The sequence below is a fragment of the Chlorocebus sabaeus genome, chromosome 4 (assembly GCF_047675955.1).
Source record: "Chlorocebus sabaeus isolate Y175 chromosome 4, mChlSab1.0.hap1, whole genome shotgun sequence".
Lineage (NCBI taxonomy): Eukaryota > Metazoa > Chordata > Mammalia > Primates > Cercopithecidae > Chlorocebus > Chlorocebus sabaeus.
The window spans coordinates 57,969,792-57,991,723 of NC_132907.1; the positions used below are offsets into that span (position 1 = coordinate 57,969,792).

The 21,932-nt window shown below is 34.8% G+C and overlaps 1 protein-coding gene across 5 annotated transcripts in view; it reads right to left on the minus strand.

Annotated features, from left to right (window-relative positions):
• Positions 1-21,932, minus strand: part of NIPBL (NIPBL cohesin loading factor) — a 192,893-nt gene that overhangs the window by 119,046 nt on the left and 51,915 nt on the right. Inside the window, exon 2 of one of the 5 annotated variants that reach the window (XM_073014794.1) lies at positions 7,240-7,357. The exons of 3 other annotated variants lie outside the window; for them this stretch is intronic. The gene's annotated coding sequence lies outside the window, so the exon portion shown is untranslated. Of the gene's footprint in view, positions 1-2,835; positions 2,952-7,239; positions 7,358-21,932 lie in introns of those variants that run through there. One more of the 5 variants, XM_073014795.1, reaches the window with a different exon arrangement.

Here is a 21,932-nt window from a genome sequence, read left to right on the forward strand (position 1 = left end):
TTTTAGAAAATAGGTGGGATATAAATGCTAAATAGCTACACAGGTTAAGTAAATAAATAAATCTATGTGGTACTACTTACTATTTTAAATAGGTCAGTGAGTCCCTAGAGAGTGGCACCTCTCCAGCAGAATCCTTTCACTTCAGTCAAGCCACCTTCAGATTCCTTTTCCCTGCCTGCTATTTAAGAACAGATTTTTCACATGCTATTTAAGATACTTCTGAAAGGATCTTCCTCAAATTCTAGTTCAAAAACAAAAAGTTCCCAATATGTTGCACTGTAAAAATTCTCATTTTCTTTAAAACATTTCTGCTTTTCTAAAGTTCCAAATTACTTCCAATAAATTTTTAAAATGTAAAATAAAGCAAAGTTCTAAAACTCTCTTGAGACACTTGCTTTGCTTCTGGAACACTGAGTTCTCTGCAGCCACCATGCTGGATACCAATAATGTATATGTGTGTCCCAACAGTGTAGCTATATCACATAATATATTTATAACATGTATTAGAAGGATATATTTACACTGCTGAGTACTATTATGCAGAGAAAGAAAAGTTACCACTAAGTAAATAAGGTTGAGATGTAGGGTTTCTCAAAAGCAGTTTATAAAATATGTTCACGTTTGCTGAGAAATAAAACAATGAGTAAAACTATATACTTCTATGAACTGACTTCAATAAAACTTCACATAACTTTAAATAGTCCCAGTTTGTTATATAGTTAAATGGATTTGCAGACGCCTGTAGTTAGTTACACAAAGTTTAATTGTACCAAACTATACAAAACTACAAACTACCTCAGGAAAAATACAGTCCTGTGTTCTGGAATTTGATTATTATAAATTTATTTTTACATAGAGGCTACAGAGGAAATTTCCAAGCGCATCTATGAATTGTTTGGATTCCTAGTCCACCCCCAACACACCAAAACAAAATTTATTCCTCATCTTCTTTTACACTGCAAAATAGCCTGTCTCCAAGTCCCTTATATAGGTTGAAACTGTTATAAGACTGTTTCATATACAATCGTATTAGAAATGCAAAATCAAACAATGACTGTTTATTTCCAAATGAGGTTTAGGTTTTAAAGAACTATAAAATTAAGATCTAGATCTCAACTTTTGACCAAAACATATGTGACATACAATTAATTTAGTCTGCAATATAAAAGCCTTTTATGTGAAAATTACTGAATAGTCCACAAGAGGGCACACTTTCAACTAATGTAAAAAAGTGGAAAAATTAAAAATTCAGTTTTGTTTTTTTTTTTACTAGCACATCAAAGATTGGCCAGATTCTTCTGAACTGATTATTCAACAATATTAGAAAGCAAAAGATCCTGAAGTGTGTGGGTTTTTTTTGTTTAAATACCGAAATGGAAACTTTTTTGAGATATATGTGAAATATAAGAAAAACTTGTGAACAAGACTTCTATATTAATATTAAAATTAAATTATAAAAGTATGCAACAGTCTTTGCCATTTTGGTTCTGTTAGCCATTTGGAATTTGGCTGCCTTAAGAATCTTTTCAAGAAACTCTGGCTACTTTGATTTTTGATCCTCAATTCTTCAAGACAATCTAGTATGAGAACATGGAATATGTTTCAGATACTTTAGGAAACTCTCCCAATTAAATAGGTAAGATCATTAATAAAGCACATGAAAGAGCAATCAAGAAGGGGTATACATGGAAGAGGTGCAAACAATCATGGATCACTTATGCATAATCTGCATACTGATCTCTATCCTGCTCTAACTCATCCAAAAATACCATTTCAGCAATTCTCCTCTCTCCTGTATCATCCATTTTTCCACATATTGAATAATCCCAATCAGCATAAAACATATATATGCAAATAATTCTCCCTACTCGCAATAAAAACAAAACCCAAAAAACCCCACCCTTTATCTTGACCCCTATGATCTCCCTCCAACAATGGCTTAATTTTTCTGTTCCCTTTCACAGCAAAATTACCTCAGTTGTTTATATTCATCCCTAATTCTTCTCCTACTTTCTCTTGGAACCCATAATCATATGTGTTTTTATTCTCCATTCCACCAAATATCTAGCCACAGTTAGCAATGGCACTAAAATTGCTAGATTGAGTGGGCAAGCCTCTCACCCCATATGATGTGACCTAGTAATCAACAAAGTTGATCACTCTCTCCTCCTTGAATAATTCTTTACTTGTTTTCCAGAACAACATATTCTCCTAGTTCTGCTGAATAACCTGGCCACTCCAGAATCCTCTTCTGGTTCCTTTTATCTTCCTCTCTGTACTCTACTGTTGACCTCATTCAGTGGCATGATTTTAAAACAGTGCTTCTGTGCTTATGGCTCCCAAATTTGTATTTCTAAATCTGACTTCTTCCCCATATACTAGACTCATATCCAACTATCTAATCAATATCTCTGCTTTAGTACAAATTTATTCCCCCTCCCCAAACTGTTCTGATTCTAGGGTTTTTTTTTTTATAGTTACATATGGATTTTAGAATCATCTTGTTAATTTCTACAAAGCTGCTTGGAATATGATAGATACAGCATTTAATCTATGTAACAATTTGGGTAGAACTGATAACCATATTGAGCATTATGATCTACAAATGATGTATATGTCTCCACTAATTTAGATATTCTTTAATTTCGCTCAGCAATGTTTACTAGTTTTCAGTCTATGGTGCTTTCACATACTTTTTCAGATTTATTCCTAAGTAGTTCACATTTCTGATGTTATTATAATTGACAAATTTTTGACTTCCAATTGTTAATTGCTAGGATGCAGAAATACAATAGAATATTGTATATTAATTCTGTATCCTGAAAACTTACTAACCTTACTTATTAATTCTGGGGTCTTTTTTGTACAGTTGGCCTTCCGTATTCACAGGTTCCACATCCATGGATTCAACCAATTGTGGACTGAAAATATGTGAGAAAAAACAATACGACAATAAAAAACACAACAAAAATTTAAAAGCACAGTATAACAACTATATAGTTTTCTGTAATAGAAGGTTTTGCTTTTTTTGTTTTTTGTTTTTTTTTTTTTACTAAGGATTACTATGGAAACTTTTTTGTTAGGTACAAAATACTACAGTCTCACAGTGAGGTTAGCAATAATTAAAACTTCTTTTTGGCCAGGCACAGTGGCTCACGTCTGTAATCCCAGCACTTTGGGTGGCTGAGGCGGGAGGATCACGAGGTCAGACAGAGACTATCCTGGCTAACACGGTGAAACCCCGTCTCTACTAAAAATACAAAAAATTAGCCGGGCGTGGTGACGGGCACCTGTACTACCAGCTACTCAGGAGACTGAGGCAGGAGAATGGCATGAACCCAGGAGGCGGAGCTTGCAGTGAGCTGAGATGGCGCCACTGCACTCCAGCCTGGGTGACAGAGTGAGACTCCACCTCAAAAAAACAAACAAAAACAAAACAAAACTACAAACAAAACAAAAAAACCTTCTTTTATTCAGTCCTACTACTGCTAAACCATGTTTCCCTCAGGCTGTATTTCTGCAATTGGTTTCAAAAACTCAGAAAACAGTTCAAAAGAACTACATATAACCACTAAATAATATAACTAATGAATGTGAAAAAAGATACTGGAATAGCATTTTAGGGAGGATAATTTTTTTTTTTTTTTTTTTTTAAGACAAAGTCTCACTCTGTCACCCAGGCTGAAGTGCAGTGGTGCGATCTGGGCTCACTACAGCCTCTGCCTCCAGGGTTCAAGTGATTCTTGCGCCTCAGCCCCCAAGTAGCTGGGGCTACAGGCGTGCGCCGCCACCATGCCCAGCTAATTTTTTTATTTTTAGTAAAGACGGGGCTTCATCATCTTGGTCAGACTGGACTCAAACTCCTGACCTCAAGTGATCTGCCTGCTTTGGCCTCCCAAAGTGCTGGGATTACAGGCGTGAGCCACTGAATCCGGCCATTTTTTTTTTTTTTTTAAAGACAGAGTCTCACTCCATCACCCAGGCTGGCGTGCAGTGGCATGATCTCAGCTTACGGAAACCTCTGACTCACGGGTTCAAGTGATTCTTGTGCCTCAGCCTCCCGAGTAGCTGGGATTAAGGCATGCACCACCCCAACCGGCTAATTTTTGTATTTTTAGTAGAGATGGGCTTTCACCATGTTGGCCAGGCTGGCTTCAAACTCATGACCTGAGGTGATCCACCCCCCATCCACCTCCCAAAGAGCTGGGCTTACAGGCATGAGCCACTGCGCCTGGCCAGGGAAGATAAATTTTTAAAAAGTCAACTTAAACCAATAAAAACCAGCTTTTTACTAAGGATCTAAGTTTATAAATTATTTTAAGTTGTTCGATTTACAGAAAAAGAAGCTATCAATGGAGAAAAGTGACTTGTGACTCATTACCTACAGTAACCTTTCTAGGCTTTCCATTGGACCTCTGCATTATATGACAAGTATACAAATTAAGTATGATATAAATTAGGGATGTATTTTTTTCTAAATTAATATACTCATGGTCAATGAACCAATCACAACATGCAAGTTTTGATAACATCAAATACTAGATCCTTTCTGCACATAAAATTTTAAAAATTTAGTTCTGTAATACCAACTGTTCGTTAGAAAAATAAATTTTTAAATTTTAAGTGAGATTTCTGATTTAATAAGAGTTCCACAAAAGTAAACTTACTATGAAACACAGATTATTAAAAAGAAAATGTAATAGTCATATATCCCAGGGTAGAAGGCTAATGGAAACAGAAATCAAATGACCATGTGTTATAGCGTAATTTCTCAGATAATGATTTCAAACAGCAAAAGAACTGAACAGACTCTTTAATTAAACCTGAAACTCTCCAAACAGCATTTTTGGTGGTTTTTTTTTTGTTGTTGTTGTTGTTTCTGGGTTTTGAAACTCTTGGGATATTAACTCAATAGGGGTCCAGAATATGTGATAGCTGATTGATTTTTAAAGTACCTAAAGAAGATAATTAGGAAGAAAAGCTTTATCTTATGTTACAGGGGACTTTTATTGTTGTTTAAGAAATTGAAGTAAAATTGGGAGGTACAGAAAAGAGGGATATAGAAAGATCGGTTTCTAAAATTATGTTTTAACACAATTAATTATGACACATAAACACAGAAGCAAAACTAGACTTAAAAAGGAAACACAACACTTTCAATTAGAATACTGAATTGCCTGAACTTGAAGGAGTAGTTTAACCTCTCTTTACCTAAGTTTTCTTATCACTGGGAGATGAAACTAAGTGATTAATTTCTTTCTTTTTGATTATCTGATTTCCAGATTTTCTTTTAAAAAGTAAACCTTTATGTATTCACTATCATGCACTTAATACCTAACACCTACAATAGGGACCGTCAGTGGTTGTTGAGGATACAGTGGTAAACCAAAGAGACATACCCTCACAGACTGTAAGAGTCCAGTAGGGATGATGCACTGAATAATCACTACAAACATATAATTACATATTTGTGATAAATTCCATAACAGTAACGACATCTGATGATACTAACATAGTGCTTAATATATGCCTAGCATTGTTATCTAAGGGATTTACATATTTTAATTCATTTAATTCTTATCTTATGAATTAGGTACTACTTTTATATTCATTTTAAGATAATTAATAACAGAGGCACATAAAGATTAAGTAACTTGCCCAAGTCTGATTCCAGAATCCCCACTCTTAACATTCCAGAGTCCTAGCTGTTTTTCATATGAAAAACAAAACAAAACAAAACAAAAACTGTTACAAGAGAAGAAAAGAAGGTTAATTAAACTTATGTTCAGGGAGGGAGGAAATGCCTGATGAAGGAATTCTCATAAGTAAGAGTTAAATAGGCAAAGGGGGAAGAAGAAATGAGGATCTTAGCACGTTCAAGTCTCTGAAGAAGGACAGAGCCTAGCTAAGGAAAGAAGATTATCTAACTAGTACACAGTGATGGACTGACACAGACTAGGGAGAAAAGGTAAATACAAATTAGTTCATTCCTCACGTGACAGACAAGCTGAAGGCACTCTCAATTTGATTTATTTTGACTCATGCTACTTCAAAAAATAATCTACTGGTTACTCCCACACATATCTTAGTTAATAAGCATGGCACACTTAAAAGTTGCTTAGTTTTGAATCCATTTCTCTCTTAAATACATGTAATAAAATATGTATACTCCTTAAAAATATTAACCTGAAATTACAATAACTATGTTTACAGAATTAGTCAGAGCTTTAAGGCCTTGGAAAGAACAATAGTTTTTCACTAATAAAGTATGAAAACAATTGCCTCAGAATAAACTTTAAAGGAAAAATCTAAATGCTAAGTAAAAGGGCAATTGTATATTCTTGGGTGTTTATGAGATGAAAACTATGTTCATGCAAAAACCTGCAAATGAATGTTCACAGCTGCTTTATTTGTGCTATGGCTTGACTGCGTCCCCCAAAGTTCATTTGTTGGAAACTTAATCCCCAATACAACAGTGTTGAGAGATGGGACCTTTAAGAGGTGATTAGTTCACAAGGACTCTTTTGCCTTCATAAATGGATTAATGTTGTTGTCTCAGGAGTGAGTTCCTGATAAAAAGAAGAGTTCTGTCCCCTTCTATCTCTCCCCACTAATGTCTTGTGTTCTCTTGCTCCTCCACTTTCCATTATGGGATGAAACAGCAAGAAGGTCCTCCCCAGATGTGGGCCCCTCTACCTTGAACTTGCCAGACTCCAGAATTGTAAGAAATAAATCTCTGTTTTTATAAACTACCCAGTCTCAGATATTCTGTTAGAGCAGCACAAAATGGACTAAGACAATTTCATAATAGCCAAAAGCTGGAAACAAATGTCCTTCAATGCAGAAATGGTTAAACCAACCACAGTAGATCCATACTACGGAATGCTAGAACAATAAAAGGAAAAAAATTATTGGTAAAAACATCAACTTGGATGATATAAAGGAAATTACACCAAGTAGAAAAAATACCAATCTCAAAAGTCTACAAACTACATGATTCCATTTTTGTAACATTCTTGAAATAATAACATCATAGAGATGGTGAAAAGATTAGTGGTTGCCAGGGACTGAAAACTCCCAAGTGGGCCAGGCACAGTGGCTCAAGCTTGGAATACCAACTTTGGGAGGCCGAGGTAGATGGATAGCTTGAGCCCAAGAGTTCAAAAACAGTCTGGGCAATATGGCAAAAGCCCATTTCTACAAAAAATACAAAAATTAGTCAAGTGTGGTAGTATGCACCTGTTGTTCCAGCTATTTGGGAGGCTGAGGTGTAAGGATCACTTGAGCCACGGAGGTTGAGGGTGCAGTAAGCTGTGACTGCACCGCTGCACTCCAGTCTGGGTGACAGAGCAAGACCCTGTGAAAAAACAAAAACAAAAAAACAAGAGCGCAGGTGTAGTTATGAAGAGATAGCACCCAAAGTAGTGCTTACAGTGATAGAATAGTAAGTTGAGTGTGATACTGTTACACATAACTACATGTACACACAACTGTACACACACACCCCTGCCGTACATGCACACAACAGTACATATCCACCTGGTTAAATCTGAACAAGTTCCTGGATTGTATCAACGTCAGTTTCCTGGTTTTGAAACTGTAATATAGTTATATAAAATTTTATTATTGTGAGAAGCTGGGTGACGACTTCCTTGTACATTTTTCCCCAACTTCCTATGGATCTACATTATTTCAAAATTTAAAAATTTAAAAAACAGTAATACTCTGTGCATTCTGGACAGTACATAGTTCATTAGTATAGATTTTTTATCACTGAACAAAGTTTAATGTTCAAATTAGTTGATTTAGAAACTTTGCAGAACAATTTTCTTTGGGTTTTAAATGTTTTCACATTTTTCGGTGGAAGAGATAACTTTTACTTTTGATATAATTTCAAACTTAAAAAATTACACAGTCAAGAAACTACCGTAATCTTTAACCAGATTCACCAATTGTTTACATTTTGCTCCATCTGCTTAAACAATCACAAACTCTTTCCTCCTGTTTCCCTTCCTCACTCGTGGTGTGGTGGTGGTGGTCAGGGGTGGGCGTGCGTGCGTGCGTGTGTGTGTGTGTGATGTGTCTCCCTTGAACCATTTAAGAGGTGACAACATCAAAGTTCATTCCCCTAAATACTTCAATACGTACTGGCCTAAAACTACAGTCTCTCAACCTTTCTCCTGGAACCAGTGGGCCAGGCTGGACATGGTCTTTTGGAGATGATAGAGGCACAAAAATACGAGCCCAATCCTGCCAGTGCTACTCAAGCCTTTGGTCATGTCATGCCCACTAATACCAAAGGGAGTCCTGTGACCAAATCCAAAGCAGGGGGCAAGGAAATATAATCTGCCCCTTTAGGAGCAGCTGGTAAATGGTATAGTCACATGGCAAAGAACTGGTGCTATTAATGCAATCTATTACACTTGCTGAACCCAAGGTTTTCAGGGATGGGAGCTGGCATTTAATAAATGCTTCAGGTAATTTTGATGCATACATATGACTAAAAATAAACAGGGGAAAGATTCTGGGCACAGGATACATTTTGATATCGAAAATAAATAAAAATGGCACACAGAAACAGACATTGTTCTCCAAACTCCAAGAGTTGGTCCTAAAATAAGGCTTTAGTCTCCTTGTTAGCAACGAAAAGAAGAAAGTATTATGTATGCAAAATAAAAGTGAATTAGTAGCTGTTCCGAAGTACAGCTTTTCCAAGATGCAGAAATCAGAGAGTAACTTCACTAGTAAGTCCTCAGAAAGACGCTGGATGACATAATGGAGAAGGTCCTTAATAATGTTCCTAAAAAAATTAAAGATCTGTTTTAGGTGACTTCTCCTTTTCCTCTCTTTTCTTGGGGGGCGGGGGAAATCACATCCTAAAAGTACAATCCAGTAAACGCAAAGTTAACAGGAGGTCAAAATCATGCAATCCATGCACACAGATCTCCAATGGTATGGTTTAACTTAAAAGTAAAATTTGAAATATTCACAGGAATGCAGAGAATGCCAACCTTTAGTCAGTGCTCCATTAATACATTTCTCAAAATTGAGTGTTAGAAAAATTTAGAATGTCAAGAGTATATGGCTGAATATCATTAAGAGCAGAAGTACATGTTTTATCAATTAAGGCAAGGAACAAATGAGAAGGTGATTTTATGAAGTTTAAGAAGCTTACCTAAAATACATTCCACTTCTAGACAGAAGCCTCAGGCAGGTTAGAATTGTTTTTAAAATAAGTCTGACTTTGCTCTAATACATAAATGAATGAGAGGATCAAGATTCCAAATTTACAAACCAGTGCTACTAACTATAGATAAATGCTATCTATAGTTTCCGGAGCTGAAAGCCAAAAAATTGATAAAACTTCTGGGCAATATTTTATAATGCCTGTTTAATATACCACCAATTCTCCTTTATAGAAAGAAAAGGTTATATGTGAACAAATTGATTAGCCTCCCTAATTGTAGGCAATACATAGCCTATATTATGAGGTACAGAGGGGAAAAAAGGAAATTAAATCTACTATGTGCCAGGCACTGTGCTAGTTGTTTTAGTTTTTTTCCCCCGTTTAATCTTCAATATAATCCAATGAATAAGTCTTGTTACCACCATTTTAAAGATAGGAACTCTGGGCAGTTCACTTGTTTTTGTCCCATTATTAAGATGAGGTTAATCAGACTTACTTGTAATCATAAAATGGTTATCCACAAGGAAGATAAAATGGGATGGTAGTGAGAATTCTGGGCATATCCTCCTAATAGTAACTTTGACCTTGGAGACACACACAGTTATGTGTCACATAATGACAGGGACAAACGTTCTGAGAAATGTACCATTAGGCAATTTCATCACTGTGCAAACATGATAGAATGTACCTACACAAACCTAGATGGTATAGCCTACTACACACCTATTGCTACTGGTATAGCCTATTGCTCCTAGGCTACAAACCTAAACAGCATGTTACTGTACTGTATACGTAGCCATTTATAACACAATAGTAAGTATTTGTGTATCTAAACATAGAAAAGGTACAGTAAAAATACGGTATTAAAATCCTATACGACCTCAGTCATTATGGTCTGTTGTTGACCAAATGTCATCATATGGTACATGACTGTGTATGTTACATATACTCAAAAATCAATATTATTGATTAGTGGATGAAAAAGCAAATCCTAAAACTCAACACAAACAGCAACAAACAAACTCAACTATAGATCAAATAATACCATAATCACACACAAAAATTTTTCAAGTAACTGTGATGACAGTACCATAACTATACAATTACTGAGTAGTTTATTGAAATATAAAACCCACAACCCCCCTGCAAATAAGTCCACTGGGAGCCCATAAATGTCACCTTATTTGGAAAAAGGGTCTTTGCCAATGTAATAAAGGATCTCAAGATGAGATCATCTTGGATTTAGGGTGGTCCCTAAATCTAATGACACACACCCTTATATGAGATAGAAGAAAGAGACAGACATACTAAGGGAGCCACATGAGGATAGAGTCAGAGACTATCTTTTATGTAGCCACAAGTGAAAGAATCCCTGGAGCCACTACAATAGCTGGAAGAGGCAAGGAAGGACTCTTTCCTAGAGCCTTTGGAAGGTGAATCGGCACACTGACATTTTGGTTTGGCCTTCTGGCCCCTTGAACTGTGAGACAATAAATCTCTGTTGTTTTAAGCCACCAGCTTTATGGTATTATAAGTTGTTATAGCAGCCCTAGGAAACGAATATACTGGAATATATCCTAAGAACAAAAAGAACTGAAAAGAAACCTTGGATATTGTGTGTTCTGTGTTGGCACTGGGATTGATACAGCAATTCTAATACAATATGGTACCTTAGAAGCAAAATGAAGAGAGCCCCCAATACCAGAGGAGTCATCAACTGGTCATTGAATACTAAAGTCTGAGAACTGACCACTAGACTTGATGCAAGTTACTGGTGACTTAGAGAAGACCCATTTTGAAAATGGTGGGACAGAAGGGCAGAAACCTGTTTAGGGTAGGTTTAACAAAGAATGGGAGGACAAATGTGATGTCGGGTACTTGTGAAAGCTTTTCTGATTGCCTTGATGAGGAAGAGATGTTGGAGGTTTTCAGGAGAGGAAAAAGAATGAAACAATCATCTAGGAGAGTGAACGGCTCAAAGAAGTGTGGTACAGTTGCTGGGTAACATTAAGAGCCCACTGCCTTTAAAGTGAGACCAGTCATCATGTTTTTTGAATTCTTCTCCAGTACCACTTAGCTGCAAGGGTGAGATTTAACTAAAGCTGTGGTTTTGCCAAAACAGAGAGGAGCGAAGGAACTGAAGGTATTTGTATGCAAGGGAATGATTAAATGACCTTTGAATTTAAGCTATAAGGAGGAAAAGAGGGACACTGAAGAGAAGAAAAACAGTATTGCAACATTCAACGCACGTGGTGAGTGAGTCCTATCCTGCAACTCATTCTTTGGTTTCTGTGACTCAATCTTCTTTCTTGTACCTTAGATTGACTCTACTGACTCCACTTTCTCTAATGGTTCATTATCTTTGATAACTTCTTAACTCTAGCTACTCAGGTCTACCTATAGCTCTTCAAAAATCGAATTATTTCCAAGGCCTCTGAAAGTTCTTTATTGCTTCATTATGTGGGAATTCATTCATGATTCTTTTTTGGCACTACAAATTCTTATAGTACCAATGTGGGAATGTGTCAACGTGACAATCATTTCCCCTTAAAATGTTACTGCTCAAATATTTCTAAAATGAAAAATCACTATCTGTAATCTTAGATTTTCTACCATTGCTCCCATTCATTAGTAATCCGAACAGTAAAGTTGACCCATTGTAAATCAAGGACTGTCAATGTTGCTATTTTATCATTACACCTAGACAAAATCTATCTATCCTCTATTCCTCTATCATTTCACTTACCATCCTTCAAGTTCCAATTCTTCCTGGAAACCATCCTCTACCTACCATTTTACTTCACAATCTTTTCCTTTAATGAATTCCTGTATTAGACCACACAAAGTCAGCATCCAGCCATGCATAATTACATTCTTTCTAATCATTTCATTGGCACCTTAAGTACAGAATCTTGTCTAATTAATTTTTTAAAATTAATTTTTGAAATCTCTCCATAATACCTAGCACAATGCTGGTCGTATGGTTACCAGGTTGAAATGAAACACAAAACTGCTAGAGAATGTATTAGATGAAAAAAACAACGCCTTATACAATCAAACACCAGGTTAAAGAGTATGAAATCAGGATGCTGAGCAAGTTCATGTAGTTAAAATGATGACACCAGGTGGTTATATGCAAACATATATCAAGTGATCTTAATACCATGATCTTTACATGTTAAGCTTACATTAGCCACGTCACATCTGTTTTTTATTAGAAAGAGAACCTCATTTTAACAGAGACCTATCAGTTAATTCTAGAAACTGCTCCCTGCAATACTCTTATTAAGAAAAATAAGAGTTGAAGTTTTACATGGACTGAAAATGTAAAATCCTTGGGAAAATTGAGAATAAAATCCAAAACAGTTCCACAAAAAGCTAGCAACATAAGTTTTTACTTATATAAATGTGGTATAGTTCATAAAGGAGCAAGGAAGATTAAATAATAAAAGCCAACTGATATCTTACTGCTACCAAATTAAATGGAATTGGGTAATTTTCACTATTGGTGTCTGAAATCATACAGAAAAATCTAATTAACTAATTAGATTTAGTTAATTAAAAAATTAAATTCTTTATCAAAAATTACCATTACATTGACATTAAAAACAAACTTCTTTCATCATGTTATGGATTCTAACTTACGATCCTTTTTCTTTCCTGAAATCAGATCAAATTTTCATCCATCCAAGACTAAAGTCCAGAAATAAAAAATGTCTCTAGAACTATATCTCATCAGACATCAGCAAATAATAGATGAGTAAGTTTTGAATAACTGCTATATAAACATATCAAATTAAGTATTATTTCTATAGACACTTTTGACCAAATAGAATCACAGAATTTTAAAGGTAGAAGAAAATTTAGAATTAAGAGTTCAAATTGGAAAAATACCATTCTACTGTGTAATGGGGAAACTGGGAGTTTATTATAAGTAACCATGAAACTCATAACAGAATTCAATATGACACTGCATTTAGCTAGAATTTCACTAAATGCTGACATATGTCAATACTAATGTTAACAATTAATGTTAATTAATATAGAATAAATTCTAGCTAAATGTTAATTGATATAGAAAACACCAGAACTGATATCATAGTTTAGAAATATCATAAAATAGAATTATTAAGTATAAAATTTACTAAGTATAAAAATTAGGATTTTAAAAACAGTACATTTTAAAAAAAACAGTATGTTTTTAAAAACTTATCTACTCTAAACTTTATTAAAGGGAGAGTTTTTCTACTACTATACTAGAATAAAAATTTAACTATACAAGTAGATTGTGATAAATTAAGAAGCATATTATAATCCCTATAGTAACCTCCAAGGAAATAACTCTAAAAAGTTGTTTTTAAAAAAATCAAGAGAGCTGCATGCAGTAGTGTACTACTGTGTGCTCCAATATACTCCTATACGCCTGTACTCCCAGCTACTCACAAGGCTGAAGGGAAAGGATCACTTGAGCCAAGAGTTTGAGTCTATAGTATGCTATGATGGCAGTTGTGAACAGCCACTACACTTGAGCATGGGCAACAGAATGAGACTCTGTTCTTTAAAAAAAAAAAAAAAAAACAACCAAAAAACAAATCAACAGAAGAATTTAAATAGTACACTAAAAGAATATTTAACACAAAAGAAGGCGGTAAAGGAAGAATGGCAGAAATAAATTCACTCATATCAAAAATCACATTAAATGGGAATAGACTAAATATGACAATCAAAAGCCAAAAAACTATCACATTGGTTCAAATAACAAGACCCAATTATATACTTCTACAAAAGACACTCTTTGATTCAAAGATACAAGTAGATTGAAAGTAAAATAATAGGAAATATACTCCATACAAACAGAAACAATAAAAAAGCTGGAGTGGCTATTAACAGCAGATGAAACAGACTTGAAGATAAATAGTAACAAAGAAAAACAGGGATATTTCATAATGATAGAGTCAGTACATCAGGAAGATATAGCATTTATACATGTGTTCATACCTAACAACGAAGCTGCCAAATATATGAAGCACAAACCAACAGAACTGAATGATAAATATAACTAGAGAGAAAATTAACAAGGATGTAAAAAACTTCAGCAACACTATCAACCAAAATAACCTAACTTAAGTTTACAGAACACTCCACTCAAAGACCACAGAATACTCAATGCCTTCTAAGCACACAAGAACGTTCTCCAAAATTGATCACATGCTGGACCAAGAAATAAATCTCACTAAATTTACAACAAATCATATAAAGGGTGTTCCCTGACAACAAAAGAATAAAATTAAAATCCATAACCGAAAGAAATCTGAGAAAATCAATGTGTCAGAGAAGAAATCATGAGAGAAATTAAATACTTAAAACTGCAGGAAAATGAAAACACAACATATCAAACTTCACTGGATACAGCTAAAGCAGTTTTGCAGGAATATTTACAGCTTGAAATGCCTATATTAGAAAGGTCTCAAATCAGTATCTATTGCTTTCATACCTTAAGAAACTAGAAAAAGTGCAAACAAAATCAAAAACAGGAAGAAGAAAAAAAATAAAGATTAAAGTAAAAATAAACAGAAAACAACAACAACAACAACAACAAAAAAAACAGAGAAATACCAATGAATTCAAAAATTAGTTCTTAAAAAAAAAAATCAACAAAATTGACAATACCTTAAATAGAGACCAGGAAAGTAAGAGAGAAGAACAGACACAAATTACCAAAATCAGAAATGAAGGAGGGGAAATCATCACCAATCCTTTAGAAATTAAGAAGGAAGGCCAGGTGCGATGGCTCATGCCTATAATCCCAGCACTTTCCAGGCCCAAGGCGGGTAGATCATTTGAGTCCAGGAGTTTGAGAGAAATCTGGGCAACAAGGAGAAACCCCATCTCTACAGAAAATACAAAAATTAGTCGGGCATGGTGGCACGCACCTGTGGTTTTCGTTACTCAGGAGGGTTAGGTGGGAGGATCACTTGAGCCTAGAAGGCAGAGGCTGCAGTGAGCCAATACCACTGCACTCCAGCCTGGGTGACAGAGTGAGACTCCTTTTCAAAAAAATAAAAGAAAGAATTAAAAGGGAATATGAACTTTAAGCCAACAAATTACACAACTTATATTTAAAAAAAAAAAGAAATTCTTCAAAAGACAAATTACCAGAACAGACTCAACAAGAAACAGAAACTCTGAATAGATCCCTAACAAATAAGAAAATTGAACTATTTATTAAAAATCTTCACACTAAGAAAAGCTTAGGCACAGACAATCTTCACCAATGAATGTTATGAAATATGTAAGAAAGAATAGCAAACTTTTATAAACTGTTTTATAACCTAGAGGAGAATATTTCCCAACTGAGTCTGGTATCACCAAAGACAGAGACAATGCAAAAACAACAACAACAACAAAAAAACACAACTACAGACCAATATCCCTCATGAATACACATACAAAAATTATTTTTTAAAAACTGGCAAACCAAATTCAGCAACATATAAAAATGACTATACATTAGGACCAAATGGGATTTATCCTCTGAATGCAAGGGTGGTTAACTATCTAAAAATAAATTAATGTAAAACATCTTATTAATAGAAATAACAACTAAAGCTACATGATCATTTCGAAAGACACGGAAAAACACTTGACAAAATCCAAAAACCATTCATTATTTTTTTAAAACTCTCAAAAATTAGAAATAAAAAGGCTCTTTTTCAACCAAAAAAAAGTGTCAATGACAAGTCTACAGCTAACTTCCCTATCAGGAGAAAAACAAAGATGCCTGTTCTTATTTCTTCCACTGAATATTGTCCTGTAGGTTTTAGTACAGTAAAACACCAAAAAGTAACATATCTTAAAAAGAAAAAAACTTAAAAAGATATTAAATGCATTCAGATTAGACAGGAAGAAATGAAACTGCATTATCAGATGTCACTGTCCAGTATGCAGAAAATCCTAAGAAACCACTAACAAACAACTAGAATAATAATAAAAAAAAAGCTCAGCTAGATCACAAGATAGAAACTCAATATACGAAAATCAGTTGTATTTCTACATTCTAGCAAAAACGCAAAAATGAAATTAAGAAAACAATTCCATTCAAACTAGGACCATGAAGAGTATTTGGGAATAAATTTTTAAAAAGAAGTACAAGATTTGTATTGCACACTGTTATAAGACATTGCTGAGTCAAAAAGATCTTTAACATTCCATGCTCATAAATTAGAAAATTCAAAATTGTTAATATGGTAATCCTCTTCAAATTGATCTACAGACTCAACATAATCTTTTTCAAAATCCCAGCTGTTTTTTTTTTTTTTTTCTGTAGAAATAAGTGGATCCTAACTTTATAGGAAAATACAAAGGATCTAGAATAGCCAAAATAATTTGGGGAAGAAAAAAGTTGGAGAACTTATACTACCCAATTTCAAAACTTACTATGAAGCTACAGTAATCAAGATTGTATGGTATTAATGTAAGGACAGGTATACGGATTGATCAATGAAGAGAATTTAGAATTCAGAAAGAAATCTTTGTATTTATGTTAGATTTTTCACAAAGATGCCCAGAAAATTCAATGGAATAAGAGACAGTCTTGTCAACAAATGATTTTTAGATAACTAGACATCTACATGCAAAATAAAATAAAACACACTATTATCTTATACCATACACAAAAATTAATTCAAATGGATCAAATACCTAAACGTATGAGCTTAAACTATAAACCATCTAAAGGAAAATATAGGAGAAAACATTTGCGACCTTGGGTCAGGCAGAGTTCTTAGATGACAAAAACAAGGCAGAGTTCTTAGATAACAAAAACATGAGCCATAACAGATAAAATTGATAAACTGGATTTCATTAAAGTTAACAACTTTCGTAGTTTAAATGATATCAATAAGAAAATGAAAAGACGAGCCATAGACTGGGAGAAATTATTGCCAAATCACAAATCTGATGAAGCTCTTGTATTCAGAATTTAAATGAACTCTCACTAGTGAACAAGAAGATAATGCAACTTTTAAAATGGGCAAAGAACTTACTTAGACACTTCGCCAAAGAACACATACATATGAATGGCTTAAAAACATACAAAAAAAAGTGCTCAATATCATTAGTCATTAGGTATACTCTCATTGAAACCACGAAACCAAGACACATCCATTAAATTGCCGTAATATTATAAAAAAGACAGACAATATTAAGTGTTGGTGAAGATGTGGAGAAACTTGAACCCTTACACACTGCTGGTAGAAATGTAAAATGATACAACCACATTGGAATACAGTTTGGCTGTTTCTTAAAAAGTTAATTTATCATATGGTCCAGCAACTCCATTCTTAGGAATGTATCCAAGATAAATAAAAACGTATGTCCACACAAAGATTTCTCCATGAATGCTCAAAAAAGTATTATTCATAAAAGTAAAAAGCTGGAAATTATATAAGTATCTACCAACTAATGCATAGACAACATATCGCAATATAATGAACCACCATTCAGCAATAAAAAAGAACAAAATACTGATACATGCCATGTCATAAATGAACCTCAAAACACGCAAAGTGAAAAAAGCCAGATGCAAAAGACTACATACAGTATAATTCTTTTTAGATGAAATGTCCAGAAAAATTTATAGAAACAAAAAGCAGATCAGTAGTTGCCAGAACTGGAGAGGGTTGTGGGAGTTGAGAACTCACTACAAATAGGCTTGAGGAAAATTTGGGGACTGATGAAAAGGTTCTAAAACTAGAAACCATCAAATTGTATACTTAAACAGGTGAAGTTTATATTAAATGGATCATACCTCAATAAAGTTGTAAAGTAAAATTGCATCTAGAGATATTAATTTCCTTTATCTAGCTCTAAACATTTTTCCTTAGGTCAATATTTTTTTCCTTAAGAAATTTTTTTAGTTGGTAAAAAAATTTATTGTACATACTGATCACATACAGTACTAACAATTTCTGGGAATGCAAAAACACTGTGATTTGGTTGTATTGATCAGCTCTAACTTGCACTTGACTAAAATTTCTTGAGAAGAATAGGCAAAGCAATCATGTTTTTAAGCAAGCTCACAAACTGTCACCTGCATGTAGTTAAAGACTATTTCACTTACCCTAGGATGACAGTGACATTCAATATAATTACTCTGTTTTGAAAAGATTCACTGATATATTAAAGTAGGAAAGCATCTTACAAGTAATCTAGTTCAATCCCTTTGTTCTACAGGTGAAAAGATGAAATTACGTGTTCAAGATCACACATTCAAAGTTAGTAGCAAAGCTTCCCAGTCTCCTGACTTTCCTGCTCTTTTTGTACATCGAGTATGGTTTTATTGAAAGAAGAAAGTGGTAGGAAAAAAAAAAAATCACTGTGGCCGGGTGTGGCGGCTCATGGCTGTAATCCCAGCACTTCAGGAGGCCAAGACAGGTGGACCACTTGAGGCCAGGATTTCCAGACTAGCCTGGCCAACATGGCGAAACCCATCTCAACTAAAAATACAAAAAAATTAGCTGGGCATGGTGGCACACATCTCTAATTTGAGCTACTCGGGAGGCTGAGGCACAAGAATCATTTGAACTGACGAGGCGGAGGTTGCAGTGAGCTGAGAGCACGCCACAACACTCCAGCCTGGGTGACAGAGAGACAGACTCTGTCTCCAAAAATATATGTAAATAAAATAAATAATCACAAGGAAAATACCCAGGCAACAGCTAACAGCTGATTAATTTTTCATCCCATCAACATATCTCTTGTAACCTCAACTTGTTGGTTCCTTTTTATTTTACAAAAAGGGAGGGAAACTTTATAAAGCCTTTGACATATTTATTATTTCATTTAATACTCAAAACATTCCCATGAAGTAAGAATTACCTAATACTAATAACTGGAGAAACTGAGGTTCAAAATAGTTAACTTGCCCTGGTTAGAAAGTTTGTAAACAATTAAGCCAGAATTTAAAAAGTTAAATGTATCTGCCTTCCATGCTCTTTTTTTTTTCATTGTTCTTTCAGGTAGTTTAAGCAGTGGTCTCCAAAACAATTCCTTTCAGTAAATATTGTGTTTACACTTTCAATAAATATGTTTACTGTAAAGATCACAAAATAGACATTTTAAAAGGATGAGATAAAAATAAGTACATCTCGAAGTTCTAATTTCTTTTCCACAATGAGCTAAATTATCTTGCACACCGCCCAGTCACATTCTACTACATCTTTCCCATCCTACTACAACTCTGGAAATCATTATTCTAAATACTGCTGTTTTTTCAGAATTGAGTATCATCCCTTCTTTGCAATATTATTTTATTCTTGACACTTTACCCTCACTTAAAAGCTTTAATTCCTATACATTTCTAATTCCATTAATTCTTATGTTAAACTTGAGTTTTGTTATTCTTATTTTCTTCTATTTATAGGCTCTTGAAATTGGAAATACATCTACTTTAAGTCTCAAATAGTTCCATCAATAAGATGGAGCTCATCAAATAAGAATGCTGGACATTCTTATTTAAAATTAGAGATTTTTTAAATGAAAGGAAGAATTATACAAATAACTGAAAACGAAAGTCTTCTGATACACTGAAAGTTTTCTGTCAAAAGGTTTATAGTATTTAGAAAGAAAAACTCAGGGGGAAAAGGAGATATTTCTATTATATTAAAATTGGCTTACTTTAAAAAAAAATTTTGAGGCAGGGTCTTGCTCTGTCACCCAGGTTGGAGTGCAGTTGTGTGATCTCAGCTCACTGCAATCTCAACTCCTGGGCTCAAGCAATCCTCCCACCTCAGCTTCCCAAGTAGCTGGGAATAAAGGCACGCGCCACCACGCCTGGCTAATTTTTTGTATTTTTTGTAGCGTGGGGTTTCGCCATGTTGCCCAGGCTGGTCTCGAACTCCTAAACTAAAGTAATCTGCCCTCCTCGGCCTCCCAAAGTGCTGGGATTACAGGTATGAGCCATGACGGCCAGCCTAAAATTGGCTTTTTAATGTAAACAGCAAGTAATCTCTGACCCTCACTAAGAAGTGAAATTTGTTCTTTGAGTTAGATAAAAATTCTTGAGACAGTTGTTGATCAGTTTTTATGACATCAGTTTAGGTTACAGCATATGTTTCATTAGATTTCAACAAACTTACATCATGCTTCATTAGAAATATGCTGTAAAATATTTCTATCTATCTTAAAATGCTTAAATAGATCTGGCTTTGGACTCTCCCTAACCATTGTTTCTTAATTGTTTATCTATGATTTTATTCCCCCACAACTAATTCTCACCTCCTGGGAGTAATATTGCCCTCACTGAAATTAGATATGCTAAATTATTTTTCACAAAACTTTACATTAGAAAGTTACAGGAGCCTATTTTAAAAAATAACTTGATAAACTGATGATAAAGAAAACAAAGCTTATTTCTATTGCTTAAGAAATTTCAAAAAGTTCCTCTTCCTGAAATGAATTCCTATAGGATTTTTAAAGCATAGAACAAAATGAAAGCAAAGTCGGAAATGGCAGAACTGGAGTTTGTCAAGACAGACACGCAAAGGAGGACTGGAAACTGCAACAAAATTAGTGATTATTGTAATAATTGGTGCTAACTTCACTCAAGACCATAAATTGTAGATATGGAAAACCCAAGACAACCACATCTAATGAAAGAGAGAAAGCGGGAATGGAAGAAATCACTGAGGAAATTCTTAAAGTCCAAACCAATGATTTTCAGACTGCCTCTCTGTTAGTGGCCTAACCATCTGACTCCAACAATGTTATTCTACTTGTAGAATAAATAGGAAACAACATTGTTTACAATATAGTACTCATCTATTTCAGATAATTTTTATTTGGGTTATTACTGTACATGCAATTACTTATCAGACATCTCCACACAGATTTTCATGGGCAACATCAATCATAAAAGAGGTCTCCAAACCGATCATCCTGTTCTATCTACTCTACCTTTAAAACCACTGCTGGGGTCAGGCACGGTGTCTCACACCTGTAATCCCAGCACTTTGGGAGACTGCAGTGAGTGGATGACCTGAGGTCAGGAGTTCGAGACCAGTCTGGCAAACATGGTGAAATCCCATCTCTACTAAAAAAAAATACAAAAAATTATCTGGGCATGGTGGCACTCAGCTGTAATCCCAGCTACTCAGAGGCTGAGGCAGGAGAATCACTTGAACCCAGGAGAAGGCGGCCGCAGTGAGCCAAGATCATACCATTGCACTTCAGCCTAGATGACAGAGGGAGACTCCATCTCAAAAAACAAAACAAAACAAAACAAAACAAAAAAACACTGCTGGAGTTATTCTTTTAAAGTCTTGATTTGTTTAGGCAATCTCATGTTACCTCTACATCTAATGTACATTTCTATTTCTGCATTTGGACTACACTGTAGTTATTTATAAAATGATGGGTTTCACATTTAGCTTATGAACTGCTTGATGACAAAGACATTATCGCTTATTTTTATATTCTCAGTGCTCACCACGATGCCAGGAAGTTTTACACGATGAATGTGTGGTTTGGCTCTGTGTATCCACCCAAATCTCATCTTGAATTGTAATCCCCATGTGTTGACGAAGGGACCTGGTGAGAGGTGCCTGGATCATGGGGGTGGTTTCCCCATGCTGTTCTCGTGATAGTGAGTGAGTTCTCATGAGATCTGATGATTTAAAAGTGTTTGGTCATTCCCCCCTTGCTCTCTCCTGCTACCATGTAAGATGTGCCTTGCTTCCCCTTCACC